This window comes from Phaseolus vulgaris, chromosome 2 (genome assembly GCF_051622355.1).
Source record: "Phaseolus vulgaris cultivar YP4 chromosome 2, ASM5162235v1, whole genome shotgun sequence".
Lineage (NCBI taxonomy): Eukaryota > Viridiplantae > Streptophyta > Magnoliopsida > Fabales > Fabaceae > Phaseolus > Phaseolus vulgaris.
The window spans coordinates 26795494-26813376 of record NC_143499.1 but is presented as its reverse complement, the minus strand read 5'-3'; the positions used below and the strand labels follow the sequence as shown (position 1 = coordinate 26813376).

At 34.0% G+C, this 17883-nt stretch overlaps 1 non-coding gene across 1 annotated transcript; it reads right to left on the bottom strand.

Moving 5' to 3' along the window:
* Positions 1–1897: 1897 nt before the first annotated feature.
* On the bottom strand, positions 1898–17101 carry LOC137811131 (uncharacterized). Its single transcript, XR_016518576.1, has 22 exons — positions 16942–17101; positions 16369–16670; positions 16114–16182; positions 15899–16036; positions 15681–15798; positions 15078–15157; positions 14365–14460; positions 13881–14049; positions 13633–13775; positions 13428–13514; positions 13015–13200; positions 11831–11998; positions 10615–10735; positions 10441–10510; positions 6559–6646; positions 6340–6460; positions 5823–6016; positions 5570–5678; positions 5003–5083; positions 4488–4591; positions 3224–4410; positions 1898–3051 (listed from the first exon to the last, which is right to left on the bottom strand). It is a non-coding gene; the product is annotated as an uncharacterized LOC137811131 (transcript).
* Positions 17102–17883: the final 782 nt, after the last annotated feature.

Here is a 17883-nt window from a genome sequence, read left to right as displayed (position 1 = left end):
AGGGTATGTTGAAGGGTCACAAGTCAATTCGGGAGTAAACTCGTTTTTTATTAAACTCGATGCAGACTCGCTCAGACTCAATCAAATTCGTGAACTTGCTAGTTTGAGGTTGAGTCACCAAGTTCTGAAAAAAAAATCTAAAACGGTGTGTTTCATGCTTCATGTTCACTTGCCATCTTCCTCACTATCGTCGCACCGCACACCCTCGTCACATACTGTGCATCCTCACCGCTACACTGCTCGTGAAGCATCGTAGGTATGTGCTGCTGTTGTGGGTCGTGGGACTTAGGATTTACGATTGGGAAATTAGGTCAAATTGAGTTTAAGATTAGAGATTTTTAAATTGGGTTGTGAATTTTTAATTGATTGGATTTAGGGTTATTTTTAGGTTGGGTTTGGGAATTGTTGGACAGATTGAGGATTTTTGGACAAATTATGATTTTTGGTTTTTGATAGATTGAGATATTTTTTAGATTTTTGGTAGATTGATTGTTTTTTTTTTAGATTTTTGACAAATTGTAAGATGACTGAAAGTAGCATGAATGTTGACTTAGTTGGAGGAAGAAGTTTAAATGATAAAATTCTAGATGCAGATTTTGATAATATAGGTTTGGATGATGATGTTCATGGTGATGGAGATGATCATGAAGATCTTGGAAATAATTTACTTAGAGGATTAGATGAATGGATCTTTTAAACTTGATAACATTTGTGTTGTTTTAATTATTTTGTTGGTGTATGAACTTGTTTATTTCAATAATATGGAATTGAATTGGTATCATGAATTAGTTAAAAAAAATTTATGTGAAGTACGAGTCGCGAGTCGGGTTTCCAGGTTTCCCACAAGTCTGAGTAGACTGTGGAGTTGCTCCATGTTTCTGATTAGAGAGTAGTATACTCATACATCCACTAAACCATAATTATCTTTATATGAATAATTATTGTAGACAATGAAATGCAATTTGTTACCACCACTGGCTCTGCTGTCACTGTCCCTAGAGAAGTCCCTTCATAACACTTCCTTACTCGACCATCTCTCAAGATAGGAACCAGAAAAACATTTCAGAATTGAATGCAAACACATTAAAAAGTAGCCCTGTATCACTCAATCATAAACACATTTCTATATCAGGTTTTCTCTAGCCAGAGTCAAAACTGCACACATATATACCTGCTTCACCACAATGAGTAAAAATCAAAATGAGCCTCAAAAGGAAGGCAACCAATACAAAATCATACAAGAGCAGGTATTAGAACCTAACAAACCCTTTCTCAAAATGTACTACTAAGTGAAGGATCAAACAAGTAAAAAGTCAGCTCCGAATAAATAATACCACTGCCTCTTGATTTGGTTCTATTAAGCAACGTTGTACCCATATACAAGTGCAATCAAGTACAGATCCTACCTAAATGTAGCAACCTAATTCAAAAATGTGTAAATGTAATCCATAGAGATGTATCAAAATAGGCAAAAGATATAGGTATTAATCATATAGGCAAAACATGCAGGCAGTCTGAAATAGATAGATAGATAGATAAACATATAGATATCAACCAAAACAGAAATACATATTGAAGCAACAAATTAAATAGAAACATATAGATATCAGGCAAACCAGAGATGCAAATCAATGAAATCAAATTTGAACACAAGTCAATCAACAAAAACGAACCTGAAGCACGTGCACACACAGCTCTAAACAGAGATACAGAAATTGTGAAGGAATGTACACAAGTGATAAAGGGAGGAACACATGTGAGCAGCAGTAAGAAAATCCATTTCTTAATTTTTGGTGGGATCGAATTATGTTAATAAATATATATATAGACAAAATTACTAGAATTTCAAATTCATTTTAAATAACCCTATCCAGACAAATTATTCTACAGCAGAACATTCCAAATGCACTAAAACATTAATTACTTGCTTAAAATTCCTCATCCAAACTGTGCATATTAAATTAAAGATCTGATTTAAACTAAAATACATAGTACACTTGTACAAAGTAATATTTATGCACAAACCTAATAGTTATTAGTAGGTGAGTTGACTGACATAACAATGGTTGACCTCTAAGAAGGAAAATGCCATGCTTCCATGGGAGGATGAAGAAACTACGGCCACATTATATCTTGAGAAATTTAACCACAATTCTCCTCTGCTTTCACATCTACAACAATGCCTTTCAATAAATGGATGAATTTCAACCGGAATTTGGTCCATCGTAGGTAAAACTTTCATGGTTTAGACCATGGACTGGTTTCTCGGATGAAGGACGATCAGTTATGTCATCATTGGCAGAATGTGGATCTATATGCTCCCAATACAAAGGATCAGATTCAACTGATTTATCTCTCTTCGACCCTAAATCCTGTGGAGCATCATTTGTTCTTACCTTTTCAGGAGCTGAACACATTAAAGTTATATCAGGCAAGGCCAGTTCACGCAATTTAGCCTTCAAAGTAACTTTTCCAGCATAATCAAGATCCTGAAATTGCTTGTGCAGAGCATCAATTTCACGTTGCAATGATACCTCAGACCCATCTCCGTTCATTTCTTGGACAATGAAGCTTAACCTCCTCCAATGAATATGAATTGCCTGCAAGGGTACTGGTTGCAAAGGTACTGGTTGCAAGGATACTTCAGACCCCTCTTCGTTCATTTCTTGGAATCTGAAATCTAACCTCCCAGGAACTTGAACTTCCTGCAAGGGTACTGGATGATGCATATTGTACCTAGCAAGTTCACATGCACAAGGTAGACCATGTGTAGTTCTAATTGTGCAGCCACATATAGAACTATCAATGCCAACAGTCATAATTCGGTCATATTGGTCAGATATATAACTCAATGCACTCCTAGATACAAATCCAACCAACTTTTTGTAGAATAGAGTATTGTATTCCACTGTGTTTATGCTTTTCTCAAATGACACCTTAATCTCCTTGTGTTGCAATTTAATCATGTTGTTCATAGCATCCCAACAACTACAAATGTCCCCCTTACTATCTTCAAGCATGTTCTCCAATCTCCAATGTGCTGTTTCCACTCTGTAAGAGTTATCATTTGACATTTATAGTAATGTTAATATTTAACATAGTAAGTAGCATATTAGCACATAATAATAATAATTAGCATAATCATAATTAAATTAATATTTAGCATAATAAAAATAATAGTAATAGTAATAGTAATCGACATAATTATAATTTTAAAGCATACCTATTAAGTGTTGTGTTTCCCAAATGCATCACTTTATCTATCCATGCCGTGACAAATTTTTCCTTGTGAGGAGTAAGCCACGTATCTTTCACATAATCACCAAAATTTGGAAAATCTGAGCAAACTTTGTCAAATAATGCCAAACGTTGCATATACTCACCCTCATTAGGAGAATTCATAACATTGTGCCATGCATCCATCACCAAGTCATATTGCTCCTTCGGATGAACTATCATCTTGCATTTAGCCTTCACATTCTTGCCTATATGAAAACGACATAACAAATTAGAAGAATTCGGAAAGACCGCCTGCACTGCGTTCATCAGAGCAATGTCTCTAACAGATACAATTACTGGAGGTATCTCACTGTCTTTGACAAACAATCCTCTTAACTTCTGCAGTGCCCAAGTGAAGTTATCAACTTGCTCAGACTCTAGATAAGCAAATGCCACAGAGAATGTTAACTCTGTTGAAGTAACACCAACAATCTCAAGTAGTGGCAATCTATACCTATTGACTTTATAAGTATTATCAAGAAGCAAGACAATGTGGAAAGCACTTAGAAGTTTGATGGCGTCTGGATGTGTCCAAAACATATCACTGATAGCATCAGAATCATCCACCTTTCTATTCCAATATACATATTGATCATATTCCAATAACTTTTGTAGGTGTTGCATTTCTGTCCTAGGGCCTTTCTGAGAAGATCGATAAGCTTGTCGAGCATTGTAAATATGCCTGATAGTAGTCTCATTATTATGATCTTTCAAAGTTAGTAGTATGTTTCTCGGCTCCACCATGTTCTTTGTCATATCAATGACTATAGACTTCTCCTCAGCACTTAACCGACCAGCATATGAATGTCCTACCACCAATGTTTCCCCTAAGTCGTGGTTGTGACAACCACACATTACCTTAACAACCCACCTTTCATTCTTTTTCAAAGCTTTTGCCCTTAGCTTGAAGGGACACTCACATTTTTTGGTACTAGTGACCTTAGATAATGTATTCTTGTATGGTCTATATTTTCCACTCCTTTCACAACCCATAATTACATATGTCTTCCCTTTGTTATTCTTTTTATTACTTCTTGTACATGTTTCTGACCTCAAAATAGTAAGGACAAATCCATTCACTCTTGCTACTTCTCGAGCCCAATTCAGCATAGCATCTCGAGAAGGGAAAACCTGAAATATAAAAAAAAATTTAGATTTGTATGGTCACATGCTGGCAACGTAAGGAGATTAATTAACCGTTCAGTTACCTCCGTAGTGTTAAATGCATCACTACAATCACCGGGCTTTCTTACTGCTCCATCAGTTGGAATAAGCACCTCCTTAGACATCTTACTAACATGGTCTTCTATGTCTAGCCACAAATTAAAAAGAAAAGAAAAGTTTGTAACACCTTCGAAACATTTAAAAAATATTTAAACCAGACTTTCTGTTGGTCAACTATAGGTACTACACCCTTACATAGATATGGACTACTATCTGAAAGTAATGAAAGAATTCTGTTTCTATGAACAAAAAAATTGCATAAAATCTTATTGAGTCCCTGGACAAAAATGAAGAGGCAAAATTGCAATGGAGCTACATTAAATACAATTGAACTGTTTTTTGTTAGCAAATTACCAATTGCTTTTGATATATCAACACCAGCTACTTATACATTTCCCATTACCTAAATAACAAATTGCTAATGACAATCACTGTATGAAGATGTGTCATGGAAATAATTTGACCCAAAATCCATGGAACAACTTTAGATTCCACTCACCACTTTTCCGTTCAAAGAGAGTCATTTCTGTTCCCTTGGGTCCAGAAACCACTTCTACATCAGGAATTGGAATTGCATTCTCTGCCAAAAAAAATAGCAGAAAGTAGCACACTTTGATTTAGAATTGGCATTTTTAGGATCTTTGAATGAATAATGGATACAATTCAAATGTAAAATACAGCATAAGTTGCAGAATAAAACAAATTGGTCAGCCTCAACTCCAGTCAGACAGGGAAGAATAACTAAAGCCCATGCAAAAACTCAATTCAGACAATTTTCAACACAGGGAAAGAAACAATATGACAAAATAAAGACACAGAAACTAATGCATAGAAATAGTAAGGTCATTCAAAATACAAAATATCTTCAAAAAATCAACATTTAGATCTTAAAAGCAGGATTGTCTGCAAGAGATAAACAAACCACAATTATTCCAAAGAATAAGATTTAGTAACAGCAGAGAGAAAATGATGGTCAAGAAAATAAGAATAGGTACAACACAAGCATAAGTATAAATAAATTAATATTCATAAAACAAACAGCTAAAATATTAGAACAAGCACATACCCAAGCAGTCCTTGTACTGTGTCTCACTAGTAGATACTAGCTTCAACACCTCGTCTTCAGAAGGCAAGATTACTTGCAGAACTTCTCCATCAGTTCCCCATGTATCAAGCTGTTTATAAAACATGACCATACAAATATTATGACCAAGCTGTTTATACTCAATAAAGGATAGAATCAAGCACTGTTTTTACAGATGCTTTCTATACATGAGTTTCAAAATCGTTGTAGTTTCATCTCACAGAAACACACATACCATTGCACCCCCACCCAGCAATAATTGAATATGCAGACGGCGTTTAGGCCTTTCCCTTGATCCTTCAGTTTTGTGTACACTCACAGTAACAACTGATGATTTAAGATCAGCCACATAATGTGTTAATAAATAATTTCCTTTTGTGAACTCGTATCCATCACCATCATCCTCAAAAAGAACACCTTCAGCTTTTCCTGCCAGTGATTAAGGGTACATTTGGATAAACAACGCAATCAAACACTGCTTATGCCATAAATTTCACCATCAAATTTACTTTCATGTGTTAAAAAGAGCTTATTTTGATAAGTTGCAACAAGAAGCTAATCAACATAAGCAAAAACTTATAGGGGATAAACTGTTTTCACAAACTCAAATTAGCTCCGCATAATTTCTTTCGAATTCTCAGTTAATTATATCCACAATTCCTTAAAGAGCAAGGTGTTATCTGAAGAGTACAGACCTTATCCAGATAGTTGTACAATCATGTTTCCAGTAAAAATTTAATGCATTCACTTACCATGTTCGTCTAAAGCCACAAAAAGAGTCAAGTCATCTGAAGGATTAGCTTCTTCAACATGCTGAACAGAGAGGCCCACTGGAATAATTGAGCCACCTTTTAAGTATAAGGCTGGCAAATCCTGACATGCCCCCAAGAGAAACAAAACGAAAGAAAGAAAATAAATTAAAATATTACGAAAGTAAAATACAAATAAAAGGTGCATGAAAAACAAAGTACCGGATGTGCATCACTGAAATCAAAACGCAACCATATCCCCTTAGGCAAAGTAATCTCCAATTTATCCAACCCCTGTGCATGTATGGTGCTGATCAAAATAAAAACATGTTAAATCAAGCACAACTAATGGGTGTTATACAGCCTTTTTTTATCAAACTTCTAAATATAATTAAACATGAGGGCTGTGACACAAAATAAAATGAAAAACCAGAGATCCTAAGACCACATATACTCATAAATATGCAGTATTAAAGAATAAGAGAAAATATTACACATATTTTAACATTAACATCAGGTAGAATTGTACTGCATACATGACTATCACCTAGGTGTAGTCCTTTCAGATCTTGTGTGTATATCTGATGGAAGGACTCTTATAATAATGTCAAAGATATGATATCAAAGGACAAAATTCATTACATCCCTTCTTGATTTCTCTATTCTAAACAAGATACCAAAATGATATCATCCTTCGTGACCTATTTTGCCACTGATTCTTTCAAGAAATACATGAATTAGCTAAGAGATGCATTAATCTCTTAAGAATTCTTCCATATTTTTCCATTCTCTAAATGGTATCAAGAGTTAGGTCATCTACCAAAGCAGTATTATCCTCCGTGACCTATTTTGTCACTAATCCTTTCAAGAAATACATGAATTAGCTAAGAGATTTATTAATCTCTTAAGCATTCTTTCATATTTTTCCATTCTCTAAGTGGTATTAGAACGAGGTCATCTCGGTACGCCTATTATAGTCTAGTGAGAATACCAACACTTGTTGGCATGCATCTCTCAACAACATCATTTTTGTTTGACATGCACCTAAACGTGTTCGTCATATCACACAACAGAGATCCCACAATTCACCATCGCCACTAATTGCCACAATCATTTTTCTCTAGCGTGTACCCCAACCAGGAGTGCAAAAGCCATGCATCGCCCTTTGATCAATAGAGCAATGACATCAGTGTCCATAAGGTTAGCTAGCTTCCCTTGTCCCTGTTTCAACCATTGGTTCTAATTTTCCACTCGTGTTTGTTTCAACCCATAGGGTGCACTCCCTTGTCCCTCTCATATCCATTTTTTGTACCTTCTTCAATAAAAAATGTCTTCAAGACCTACCACACCGTTTATGGGACTCCCACAACACAATTACTTCATAAAACCTTAATGCAAATACAATCTCTCTTGGTTTGCATTTGATGATTTTTGCTTTCTCGACCAAGGTCCCCATGATCACTTGGAAGATGCTGATAGTAAAATACCATCAAACAAAGTTGAACACTTAGGAGGAAATAGATTTGTGCCACAAACCCAAATTTAGATCATGATTGAGATTAAATCCTCACTGGTCAAGTTTCATCAATGAAAAGCCTAATTGTTGTAAATAGCATATTATTAGGATAAAAATATTTTCAATATCTCCATAGTAATTAGGAAAATATCTTCAGAATCTTCATATTCATTTCAGCATAGTTTATTTAAAGGTTTTAATTATTACAAATACAAATGATGATAATGTAATTGGTGATTGTCATCAATAAAATAATTCATTATTGTCTTACATAATTCAACTTTGTATCAAAGTTCCTGATCTTGAGAGCCTTTTTTCCATTACCTCGTTAATAGTTGCCATTGTCATTGTTTTCCATCTTCATCGAGGTATGTGGTGGGCCAAGTTGTTGTCGCCCATTCAAAGGGGTGGTGACATCTCATTTGAATCCAATTTAAGTTGATTTAATTTTTTGTTGGTTTTATTTGCTAAACAAGTTCTCTTTGTTATGAATCAAAGCAACAATGACTAAATATTTCTTTTCAATATCCATTCTAGCAAGGTTTATTGGGTCTAAGGAGACACCAACTATTAGACCATTATCGAACCACCAAAAATATCTAGCTCACACTCAAGATGTCCACTCTTCAACATGAGGACCTATCTTGTGGAGATTCCATATCGACCAGAGATATGAACAAATTTAAGTATGTAAAAGGATGTAAACATCACCTTAATAAATGGTTTTGTAGAGTTAAGTTAATGTGGTATCAGAGTCCATCCTAACAAAATTTATTAAGTCTACGATGTCATCTGTTATCAAATTGTTATTGGACCACTCACAAATATTTAATCACACGCTTGAGATGTTCAGTCCTAGACATAAGAGGGTGTGTTGGAAATCTTACATCAACTAAAACAAAGACAAATTATAGTATATGAGTGAGTGCAAACCCTCACCTTACAAGTCAGTTTTGTAGGGTTGAGTTAGGCTTAAAATCTACTTTCTAATAATATGCAAGAGCCATCAAATGTGTTTTCTGGGGATGTACTTGTCTCCAAAAGGGGTGTCGATGTTATTCTCCAAAAACTAAAAGTTACATGTAAAGAAACTCTTTTCTTTCCTTATTCCCTAGAAGATGTTAGTCTTCTCAAACAAGTCTTACATGTCCCATTAGTTGAACCATTGTCATTCCCCGCTTGTGACACTCCAAATCAAACCACATCTCAAAGCATACACATTATAAGTCAATCGAGATATAAAAGATTTGTTGGAAAACTTATTTATCTCACTATTACTAGACCTCACTTATATTTTTCCCTTAAAGTGGTATGCAGGCTCCTCGTCTTCATCATCGAAGTGCTATATCACTCACATTATCATGTTTTCATTAACAACAATATTATTTCTTGGAGAAGCAAAAACATAATGTGTTTGCTCAATCTAGTGTCAAAGTTGAATAAAGGGTGATAGTGTCATTCACTTGTAAACTTGTGCAAATAAAACAAATCCACCAATACCTAAAATTTAGTTAAATTCAGCAAATGAGAATGTATTGTGACAACGAGGCAACTTTTCACATTACTTCCATTTCACATTACTTCCAAGCATGTATTTCATGAAAAATCAAACACATAAATTGATTGTCATTTTATTCAAGAGAAGTTGTTGTCCACAAAAATTTGCACGAAATTTGTTAGCTCCCATGATCAGCTTGCAAATATTTTAACTAAGTCTTTGAGAGTACTTCCACTTCAATATCCCAAGCTCAGTAAATATAATATGTATGCTCCAGCTTGAAAAAAGAGTGTTAGAATTGTTTGAGCTCCCATGATCAGCTTGCAAATATTTTAACTAAGTCTTTGAGAGTACTTCCACTTCAATATCCCAAGCTCAGTAAATATAATATGTACGCTCCAGCTTGAAAAAAGAGTGATAGAATTGTTTGACTTGTTTGAACAGGTTAATTTGTTAGAACAGTTTAACCTATTTATGTATATACCTATCTGTCACTTAGGTGTAGTCTTTTCCTATTTTGTTTTGTATCTCTAACATGAATTAGCCAAGAGATGCATTGATTTGTTAAGCATTCTTTCTCATATTTTTCATACTTAAGTACATCAATAATGCAAAATGAAAAAGGTTAGCTAAAAGTTAAATGAGGAATCAGCTTATATTTAAAGACAAGCATATAAACACAAAAGGAGCAGAAACCAGTAGATAATATCCATAAACAATGTATGTAAAGCCTCAACAAACATAGATAGGTGGGGATTTATATTACAATTATTTATTTTTGCTTTGCTTGTGCTAACTAGTACCACCGAATATCCATATTAATGAATTTAATGTTTCCTGCTTATTAAAAAACTGAAGAATGAACATAAAATGGGATTTACCATGAGTAGATTTAATTGTTTTACAAATTAGAAAAGTAAAAGGTTAAAAAAAGTATGATTCACCCTTTGGCGGTGATTAAAAACTACATCAAATTTGCAGCCAACATGCATAGAAGCACTAGGAAAACCAGTCTATTTCCTGCAAAGGCATCTCTACAAAAAATAGTAGTGTTATCTAAATTGGTGATAGACAAGTAAAGTAGAAGAACCTTGCATACACTAAGACTGGACCGAGCAAAAACGAATTTTCAAGCTTCCTCAGGCTAGGATCTTTTGGATCTGCAAAAGCATAATAAGTATATAAAAATTGTGCAGATGAAGAAAGATCCAAGATCAAAATAGAACCAATAACATTAGAAGAAGTAGACAGAACATGAACGCACCAGCAAAGAAAGTAGGGGTTGCCACTGGTGTGCCCCGTGTATGAGCAAAATAAAAAAGAGTGTAGATAAGGGGAATTAGGCGGTATCGCCTCTTCAATGCCAATCGGCAAACTTCTTCACACTATGTTAGAGCTGACGTTAGTGAGGCACAAATTACAGAACACTATTGCAGTTTGTGAGAATCATAAGGGCTATAAATTGTCACATCTTTTTCATTGATCACAGAAATGTGTTCTAGGCCTTTATCAGACAGTGCTAGGTTTGCATAGATTAGAATTAAATGTTTTTCTATTCAAGAAATATACTAGTCATGCATAATATAGTCAGAGAAGGTCCTAGCAAGACTAATAACAAATTACCGCGACAAGAATAACATCCGGATTAGGCCAGTAGCAGAATAAAATCACAGGTAAATGCTATTTAACCGAATTCACGATGATGAGTGTGGTATTTTTATCATGTCCTCCTTCCTAGATACTTCATAATTGAATTAAAAATAAGTATATACACCCAATGGATATCAAGTTCCATTAGAGGGGAAAAAATAACCCTAGAAAATTTTAAAACTTCTTAGAATTATGGCTTATGACCTAACTCAACCTCAAACAAATTTTCAAGGTCAGGATCACTCAATCTTTATTAAGGCATAACTATAGTCAGTGTAAACGTCACACACCCTTGAGGTTGCAACCATGGCTGGCTACGAGTAACCCCAAGGCAGCTTTAACACACTGCCTGAAGCGTGGACGCAACTGGCTCAACAATAGATCTAAGAATATTCTTATACCATATTGGAATTTGGGTTTAGCATCTAACTCAACCATACAAATCTTTCTTGCAAGGTTGGAGTCCAAACATTTTAAATTTTTACGTAAATCATATTTTTAATTAATGTGAGACTCAACTATTATTTACGTAGCCCCCAAAAAGGCCACAACTAAGGTAAGCTTGGGCTGCCCTTGATTAAGACAACTTTCCAATAAAAGTAAAAGTGGAATAAATCAATAACAAATGCAGCCCTAGAGCTTATGTACCTTTTTCTTATTAACTCGAAATCATTAGTTCATACAAAGGAATGATCAAGCTCAATACAAGGCCTTCATTATTTCTTCCTCCAAGTGATACATATTGACATGAATTTTCAACTCAGAATTTAGATAAATATCCAACATACAACAAGTTGCAAAACTACATGAATATAAAAAGATGAACTAACCTCTTCCCCAAAAGACCAAGGTACGTGATCAGTGGTACAAGCTTCAGAATGCCCTCGACAAAAGGGAAATAAGGAACCAACACCCATCCACCTTCCAAAAAGTCTAGGTGTTGCATTTCCAGCAAATCCACCAATATCAGCACCTGAAAGTGGCTGACCACTAAGTCCCTGAATAGAAGGCAAGAATATTATTAAGGGAAGTAAAACATATACTCAAAGTGATTATTTAATGTCTTAAACTTCCCAGGAGCTTAAACTACAAGGTGAAGACAAATGAACGAGTTTATATTGTATATATCTAACACACACCATGCAAGAGCCCTTTTAGACTTCAAGTTTGAACAACCCACAATTACTAAGGGGGGGTGATTCGATAGCAACCTGGTAGTGAGTGACAGATAGGTCCAACAAATATCGATAGGATAGAATCTGATACCATCTTAGGAAGTGAACTTTAAGTTTAACTCAACTTCACAATTGTAAGATGAGATTTACAGCCACTTATTCACGTGTGGCTCAAATATAATCATGTTCAAGGCATGGTTGGACAATAAAAAACAAAGATTTGAAACTTAGTTCACCACGTTTTGAGAAACTAACCCTTAAACCCAATCTGTTGTTGCTACATGAATGATTATAAATTACATCCAACACTTATTTTTGCTAAAATAACGTACTTTTTGTAGAGTTGCAATTCAATCAGAGTTATTATTCAGAGATGATATTATTTCCAGTCATTCGGGCTTTCTGTTTAAATTTGAAGTAAATATTACACTGTAGTAAGACAATAATAACATCTTAATTCTTCTGAAACTGAACCACATTTTCAAACATTATAAGAAACTTGCAAATATTCAATGCCAATAGCATCATAAAAAATAATACACATCACAACTCAAAGAAAATGGAAAAGGATGATGATCCACATCATTATCTAATGTAGACTTCATGATCACAACAGCTACTTGCTTGTCTTATGAGAGCAGTATCATGTAGCACTAACGAAAAATGTATCAATTATCATTTGGGCAACAGATGTTTCCAAAACTTAAGCTAACAACAATTTGTTATAATCTTGCTACACGTATACTGTGTATCCATAAATGTTTCACAAGAAATTGCAGAAGTAAATTAATGGAACAAAGACAACATAAGATCACAATGCTACGGTAATGAAATCATACCAGCTGAAGTACCATGGAGATACTCATATGAAGATGCTCCCAGGTTGAAAGATTATCACCCGTCCATGTTGCTGCATACCTTTGGCTGCCAATGAATCCAGCTCTTGTAAGAATAAAAGGACGCTTCTCTTCATTAGCTTGTTTCATGCCTTCATAGGTTGATCTTGCCATCAGAAGACCATACACCTATAGTGAACAATCATAATAATTGACAAAACTTCATAACTAAAGAGTAAGAATCAAAACACTTAACAAATCAAAATTCAAACACTAACAAAAGAATCAAGATGCAGACAGTGTCTAATTATATAATCAAACAGAATCAAGATTCAAACACTTCATTTGCTTTGTCAACAATCTTATGGTAAAATAAAATGCAAGTCCAAAATCAAAAAAAGGGTAAAGTATATTACATTGTGATAGAAAGAATGATTCTGACAGCCTCCAAGTTCACTATCTCCTCTATGAACATTGCTATCAGGCATTGTTTTTGTTTCAACCTGGAAAAAAAGAAGTGAAGGTAGAAATGGAACAAATCAGGAGTCACAATGAGTAGGATTGTATCAAAATATTGTTTCATATTATTCAATGAAATGAAACTAAGGATGATGGAATTACCTTAAAAATAGTTGGTTCGTTCATATCATTCCATATACCATCAACACCACTGGAAATGAAATCTTTAACTAAACTTGCCCACCATGCACGAACTTTTGACTGTGTATAGTCAGGGAAAACGCAAGGCCCAGCCCACACCTCCCCTAAGAATGCACATATGGGATCATGTATCATAGAAAGGAAAGAAGAAGAAGCCATGCATGAAGGAAAGAAATATTAGTGTAAAAGGAAAAAAAAAAAAATCATACCTACGAAAGGAGTTTCATCTGCATTTTGGATCCAAACATCATTTTTAGAACCACTGTCATATACAAAATAACCCTCTTCCTGCTTAATTCCAGGATCAAGCATCCAAATGACTTTAAAACCACTACATTGGAGATCTTTCACCAAAGACCCGGGATCTTGGAAACGGTCCTGAAAGATATCACAATACTTACTTTTTTAGACAAAAAAACTATAGTCAGACACTAAAGTGGCCAAGCCAAAATTTAACTAAGTATTTTCAAAATCAACAGTGCAGGTTGGACAACCAACCAATGTTATCCAATAAAAGAAGTTTATATTATACAACCTATGCAATACATCACTTTAACATGTGAAACACAGGACATGGAATACGTGTACCAAGCACTAAATCAATTCAAGTGAATTATTAGAAAGATCTAAAGGAAAAAATTATCATACTGTAAAATTATAATTGATCATTTTCCATGGGTAAAATAAACCTGCCTTGTCAAATGTGAAACAACGAAAACCATCCATGTAATCAGTCTCCATCCATATCACGTCACATGGTATGCTCTTCTTCTGGAACGTTTTTGCAACCTGCAAAATTTAATTGTTAGCAAATCAAACATGCTTTGGAATAACTGAAAACCAATAAAGTTAGAATATGCAGAATTCCTAAATTCCTAGGTATTTTGAATGTCTGCATATAAACATAATTATCTGGTATAATGAAAAATTGTCATTGATGTTTAAGTATGAAAGCTGAAATTTATTACAGACTCCCTAGAGCATGGTGTAATGACAAGATTTTTCAGTGCATACTGATTTTCATATTCAAAAGCAAGTGCGTAGCTAACTGCATTTGTATGCAAAAGATTCCTAATCCTCTCAGATTCCCTTGTACATAGGAAGGTATACCCAAAAACGAAGAAATCTGATATCCTGCAACATTCTTCTGCTAATGTCAAGCACACGAATGTTATCATCTCATCCGAAAATCCCAGATAAATCATGTATTAAATACAGGTATACTAAACAAAGCATAAAAGGATTTTCATTTTTTCATAACCAAAAATATAGAAAAACAAAAAGCATATATAGCAATGAAAGGCAACTGGGAACACATATCATATTTAGAGTCTTGCACTCTAACTCTGAACATATATGAATGCAATTAATCCCAGAATCATCACTATAGAGAAAGAATCAAGTACCTCCAGAACTTTATCAGATAAATAACTCGAACGGCATTGATGATAGCCTAAAGACCATTTTGGGGGCATAAATACAGTTCCTGACAAAGAAAAAAACTTTTAAGTTTTCAGAATAATGTAAACAACCTAATACATGTATGGAATTTTAATTTGAAAAGGATCTCTTCTTGAATCTTGTTCTTAAATCATAGTTATGCAGATAAAAAATAGAAGATAATAGTAAACTCACATTGCATGCTTTCTTAATTTGAAGAATACAAATAAATAAGCATAATATTATGAATATAATTGACTGATAACGTCTTTATTTTTAGACATAAATTTTATAAGCTCCAAGTATAATAAAAGCATACTAACAAATGTTTATGTACACACATAAAACATTAACAAATGCTATATGAAATCATTAATTGTGAGTCAACTACAGGTAACAGGTTCTTCTATAGATATGGACTACTCTCCATAAGTAAGGACAAACTTCAATATTTACAAACAAAAGAATTGCATAACATCTCCTTATGTTGAATCCCTCGACAAAATGAAGAGACATAATTTCCATGGAGCTACAATAATTATTATTTAATTTTTTTATTAGAAAATTACCAATTGCTTTTGATAGAGAAATTAACACTTCAGTGGGTGAAGCAAAAGGACCAAATGTAATGACAGGATATGAAGATGGAGCAACAAACTGTATTGTTGATTCTTTCCTCAGATCAATCTGCTTACAAACAAACAAATAATCACCAAACAGATTAATATAACAGCATAAACATCTCTCTTCGGGGTTATAGATGAAAAGAAGCCAAATGTTACAGCACCTCACAGCGCCTTGTAGTGTCAGCAAGGATTCCTAGTCCCTCACCATTTGGAAGAACAGCTAACACCCATGGATGTGACTGGTACAAGGATGTAGTTTCAGGTCCATAACCCCATGCATCAGTGTTCCATGTGTAAACCTGCAAATGAAACTTAACTGATGAGCACCTACTAAATAAATCTCTCTAAAACGCAAAATTCCATGAGATTGACTAACTCTTTGGCCCGTCCTCTCAAGCTGTCCGCTAACTTCTCCAGTTCCATAAAGGGAGGAACCTACAGGCAGCTGGTTCAGAAACAAATTCAATCAATTTCTGGAGACAGGGGAAATGGCATGAACAGCAGCAAATTACAGAAGGAAAAAAAAAAAAGACAAGAAACAAACACCTCCTAACCAAAAAGATAATCAGCACCTGAAAGATGACAAGTTGACGACCAATAGATATGAGATAGAAGCTAAAAAGTAACTGACCTCAAGTTTGACAATCTGCTGCTCTAATCGAATCTCAAACGTAGGGTTATACAGAGGAACCTTCTCAGTAGAGAGAGGTGTGTCTCTGTCCTTGCTATTCACAAAAGAAATACTGGGAGATGCTGTTTCTCTAACCTTTACAGAACAATCAAAACGAAACACTCCATCTTCTATAATAGGCTGAAAAATCATTCTCGGTCTGACATTGCTACCACTAATACCCGACCGTCGTCGTTTAGATCTTGCCATTTAGGATACAGCCTCTCAGAAACCCCTTTCTTCTGCGCATAAACAAAATTGCCCTAGTGATAACCAAGCAAGTGTTCACTACAGTTGTTTAATCAATAAATTACTTTCACTGACGAGAACGAAATTCGGAAACAACATTAAGCAGGTAAAAGCAGTTGCGAGAACGAATTAGATAGCTCCCTCCCACTCAATTCCAAGAAAATCGCGCGTAACGTTAAACAACAATTGGCGACTAAATAGGGAAGAACTAAAGATGACGCTGACATTGCAAAGAGAAATTACAGTTCCACAGTGTGACGCCGAAGAACGAAAGAAGGAACGAACCTGAGAGAGATTGTGGAATCCGGAAGAAAAACGTGACGGTGAAATGAAATAGAGATTGAAGGGTAGCGGCTTTGGTGGCGATTCTGCTACTCCGCAGCACTAGGGCTGTTCATGGTTTGCTCTCACTGAATTTGCCCCGCTCACAACACAAACTAATTTTGACAGGCTGGGTTTAGAACAAATTATGTATAATTTTTGTATCGCGTACCAGTTTAAAAAATCAAATTATGATAAAGTAATAATTTTTATATTAAAAAAAATAGTAATCAAAATAATTTGTTTTTTTTAATCTTTTTCATATAAAAAGTACACTTATACATGTAAACGCATAAGTTTCTATTAGTTAAAGGTAAGGAGAGGTGAGTATAATTTCTTCTAAAAATAATGTAAAATAAATACTTAATAAACGATAATAAATCTATAAAAAATCTTTAGACTGGTTTATATTTTTCTTTTGTATTTTCTTTGAAAGTTTTAGTTTAGTCTTTTATTTTATTTTTAATTGATCGTTTATTTCTTAAATTTTTCTTAATTTGTTCCAATTATCCATTATAAAAATAAATTTTAAATTATTCTTTTATTAAGTTTCAATTTTAAGATAAATTTTAAAATTGTTTGTTTTTAAGATATAAAACTTATATCTATTAGTTTAGCTTAAATCAAATTTTGAAACACTAATATTAAGAAAAAATTGACTAGAAAGAATAAAACACACGTCTTCAACAAAAATTGTTATTACAAATCAAAATATAAAATATAATAAATTAATCATTTATAACATTTCATAAATTTAATTAAAATAAACATCATTAAATATTTGTATTTTCTATCAAAAACAATTAAATACTTATAAAATTATAAAAATGTACAAATTTGAACTCAAATATTAATATTTATTTTATTTATCTAACATTGTATATGATATAGATCTCAACTATAAAT